Source organism: Salvia hispanica, chromosome 1, assembly GCF_029641045.1.
Source record: "Salvia hispanica isolate PSC_SH4W2 chromosome 1, Shi_PSC_v1, whole genome shotgun sequence".
Classification (NCBI taxonomy): Eukaryota; Viridiplantae; Streptophyta; class Magnoliopsida; order Lamiales; family Lamiaceae; genus Salvia; species Salvia hispanica.
The window spans coordinates 20072929-20077567 of record NC_142692.1 but is presented as its reverse complement, the minus strand read 5'-3'; the positions used below and the strand labels follow the sequence as shown (position 1 = coordinate 20077567).

General features: G+C 35.3%; 1 long non-coding RNA gene across 1 annotated transcript; it reads left to right on the top strand.

The window, feature by feature from the left end:
- Positions 1 to 1801: 1801 nt before the first annotated feature.
- On the top strand, positions 1802 to 4431 carry LOC125220027 (uncharacterized). The gene is made up of 3 exons (XR_007176279.2): positions 1802 to 2078; positions 2461 to 2664; positions 3077 to 4431. It is a non-coding gene; the product is annotated as an uncharacterized LOC125220027 (long non-coding RNA).
- The last annotated feature ends 208 nt before the right edge of the window (positions 4432 to 4639 follow it).

Here is a 4639-nt window from a genome sequence, read left to right as displayed (position 1 = left end):
AATTACGTGAATAGATTTTGTCTAAATAATCTGCTAAATAGATCTGATTATTATGTGATTTATTTGCTCGATTAATAATTGTTGAATTATGATAATCCGAATGCATCTCTTCCGCTGCCAGTTCCTTCAGTTTGTTAGTTAGAGTCATAAATTTCGTAACTGCAGCTTTTCATCCGTACTTTTCTGTTTTAGGAAAATGGTCCCCATTGCATGTTTTCGTTTCGTTTAGTTGTTTTAGGAAGTCCGTTTACCAGGTCTAGTAAGTTTCAGTTGCTAAGTTCCAAATTCTGCTTGATCTCTGTTTTATAATGAATGCGTACGTTGTCTTTCTGTTTACTAGGTCTAGCTGTTAGATTAGATAATTTTCGCTATTCCCAAATCTAGTAGTTTAATTCTCAACCCATGTATGCGTGGCAGCAGGTAACCCCTTTCTAAGTCCTCTGAGTTCTGACTCGCGTCCTATCCTTCTCTGTGGGATCGATCCTTTGCTTACCTATACTAATCAATAGTGTAGAGGGTTGAGGTTTTTGATAGTTGACTGAGAGTGAGTCCAACGACCAGAGTCTTTCCGGTTTATGATCTCCTAGATCCTGTGATCAAGTGAATCCTCTTGACCTTGAGATTGTGAAACACCTAATATGTACTGTGCTCTTAGCTTGACCATCAGAATGCAAGAGGGAAAGCTGGTGCAACAACATCTTAACGAGTTCAACATGATTACATCACAATTGAATTCGGTTGATATAAAATTCGCCGATGAAATTCGTGTCATAATTTTGCTATCATTCATGCCCGAGAGTTGAGTCGGCGCAGTGACAGTTGTCACCGCTGCGGAGACAAAGTTGGCAATTGACAAAGTAAGAGATCTGATGATTAGTGATAAAATTCGCCGGAGAGATTCAAGATCTTCTACTTCGGGGTCAGCATTGAGTACGAAACAACGAGGCAAATAGAAGGGAAAGAAGAATTGTGGAAAATCAAAATTCAGATAAAGAAGCCATCATTCAAGAAGGATCTTCTATTTCTCATTTGTTTTGAGCGATACCACGTGAAAACTATGTCTGTTATGAATAAAACTTTTTAGAAAACAATGTACTATCTTCTAAATAAATTTACCTGCTTCATGTTCATTAACCTAATCAAATTTAATAAAATCTTTTAAATTCCTATATACTCTAACGTAGGAAACAAAAAAAATATATAAAAAATTTAGCTCTATTTTTTTTCTCATTATTTCTGACGGCGGCTTCCTCCAAACCTAAATTATTGAATTTGTTTATTTCCTATATGTACTCTTTTTGCTCTCTTTTACCCCTTCTTATTTATCAAGCGTCTTCGTTCTTGTGCACGGTTTTTCTAAAGTTAAACAAACTTTTGTTACTGACAGATCCAGAAAACCGAACTTGTGGGGGTCGAAAAGTAATAAATACAACTACAATATAAATTATTGCATTATTTTTGTTAAGCATTGTAATTAATTAATTCCAATATCCATATTTTTGAAAATATGAGAAAACACATCAAACAATAATTTTATTTTATTTTTACTTTTATAAATATTATTGTTATTTAACTACAAATAAAATAAAATTCAAATCAAATCAAATTAATGAATCATACTAAATGACAATTATTTTTAATATTTTACACATTTTGAGTTTACTTGGACTATTAATAAAACATTAATTAAATTTAAATAAAACAAACACATGTTAATAGACTACGGAGTATTTAAATGTAAAATTAAAAGAAATAGATAAAATAAAATCGTGTTAAAAAAATTCCTTAGGTTTTACTAAAACAAATTACAGAGCTGCGCCGCTTTCTTCTTCGTCTTTTCCTTAGTTCTGCGATTTTTCTTCTTCCTCAATTTTTTCATGAAGCTTTTTCTCTTCGGTGAAACTGTTTCACTTCTCACCTAATTTCTTTTCTTTTAATTCTCTTCCTCATCTTTCTTCCATGGACACGAAGCAGGCATAGCGTGGGGTCGGAGCTGATGCTGCGCTGGGTCGACGGCTGATTTTGGGAGGTTCTCGGAGGTTTTCACGGACCGGCGGTGGGGTCCGTCATTACTACAGGTATTAGGTTCCTTAAATCATACTCGTGTTATCGAAGTATGTTATGTAAATAATTTTAACAAGAAGGATATGTACACACTTCATCCATGAATTGGCAACACTAATTTATTTTACTCATTCTTTATGCTCTTTATCAAATCTTACTAAAAATCATCACGATTTCCGGGGGTAACAAAGCAATTATATGTGTTTGTTTGTCGTGGCCAAACATGATGTCGTTGGTTTTTTTAGGCAACATGGCTGATTTCCGGGGTAACAAAGCAATTATGGACTCCTCTTCTGGTGGCCGCGATTTGTGTTATGATAGTTAATATTAGCTTTTGTTAATCCCGAAAAATCATATGCGTTGTATTTGGTGTGTGTTTCCTTATATTATGATCAGGAACTAGCGAGGGTCTTCGACCCCAACAACCCAAAAGCGAAAGGACTCGGCGTATTTACACTGATCGGAAGGAAGGGGTTCGACTGGCGACCTTGAAGGAGCTCGTCGTTCATGTTTGATAATCTGATAATGGATTTCGTGCCGGATACCTCGGTAGACTGGAAGAGGCGCTACACCGCGAGTTCCCGACAACAGATCTGATAGGTAATCCCATTATCATATCGAAGGTGTCTGCATGGAAAAAGAGTTATTACTCTCTCCAACAGGTCCTTAATCTAAGTGGTGTCGGTTTTAATCTGAATGGAGACCACAAAATCGACTGTGATGACCAACAATGCGAAGAAATTGTGAATGTATGCTTGTGTATAAAAACTTAATTCATTACAGTAATCTGTTATATATATATCACGTCTCTTGAAGGGAAAGAAGTAAAAATAAATTTGGCCAATTGTTTATTCACCTTGACTTGGATGTGGCTTGATTGTTTTTCTTTTATATGGGAGAAAAGTGATTTATCATTCTCATATTCCTTTACTTTAGTTTTATTGCTGATAAAAAATCTTCTTTAGTGATTGTGAAGGTATGATAAGTGATGCTAAATTTTCTTAATTTGCAGAAAGATGAAAATGCAAGGTTCATGCGTGCCCTACTTTCACGACTTCTAGGAGATTTTTGATAAGGACCGAGCCCACGGGGAAGGAGCGGAGAACATAATAGATGCAATAAACAACATATGTTCACAAGAGAACCTTGGGGGGTTAGGTTAAAGCAATAACTTTAATATGGGCTTCAGAGATTTCTTCATGCCCAATTAAGTGCCTAACCAACAATCTCCTATTGCCGACTCAGGCAATGTATTTAGTAATGTGTGTGAAACAATGACTCGGAAGACATCGAACAAAGAAGTGCAAGGCCGTCGGAGAAATGTATGATTGGTCTGGATGGGATGCTTGGGAAAATACATGATGCTTCCAATAATCATCTTCCGTGCTTGGCTTCGCTTATCTGATAGTTGTTTGACCTCACTAAAGCTCGTAAAGAAGTGTTTGATCTTGTCGAAGTTTTGTCGGGCCTATCAATTTGGCAACAATTTGTTGTGTGTAGATTTATACTACATAAGTTGGAACATCTCGACTTCTTCATGGGACTGCGCGAGGCAGTAAAGAAGGAGTATGAGTTAATGAAATCATATTTTCGATTGGCGATATTATAGACTAAGATAAGCCTTCATACCCTTTTCTTCCAATGCTCTTTCAATCCTCTCTCTCTTTCAATTTCAGAATATTCTTTTCTTCCAACTCTCTTCAAGCAAATCACTGACATCTGCAAAAATTTCACTCGGGGTGTGTTTATCAATTGTCGGATCTTTCTCTATAACTACTATCTTAGTCTATCATATGATCAATTGAAAACATGTTATCATTTCGGCGATAGATACTCCAACACCATCAACATATACTCCTCCTTTGCTGCCTCGCGTAGTCCCATAAAGAAGTCAAGACGTTCCATCTTATCTAGTATAAATCCACACACAATAAATGGTTGACTAACTGATAGCCCAGACACAACTTCGATAAGATCAAACACTTATTTACGAGCTTTAATGAGGTCAAACTCATATAGATACGGGAAACCAAGCACTGAAGACGGTCATTGGTAGCATCATGCATTTTCCTAAATATCTCAACCAGATCATCATCCATTTCTCCGACGGCCTTGCGCTTCTTTGTCGATGTCTTCTGTGTCATTGTTTCACGCGCGTTACTAAATACACCGTCTGAATCAACAATAGGAGATTGTTGGTCAAGCGCTTGGTTGGGCATGAAGAAATATCTGAAGCCCATATTAAAGTTATTGCTTTCGCCACTTTGCAGCCTCAGTGACACTATTGATATTTTGTTTTTATCACATTCTCTCAATTGTTTTTATTTATTTGTGATTTCTATCTCTTTTCTTCTTTTTGTACTCACTTTTCCAATTTATTTATATTTTCTATTCTTCTTTCTGTATTTATTTTATTTCTTATTTATTTAATTTAACTCTTTAAGATTATAGTTATACTTCATATATAAGTAATATTTGAAACACCAAATGAAAGATAATATACTATGTAACTAATGAAAAATTAATTTCAATTTATTATTTATATTCATATTCATATTCAACTATTTAATATACA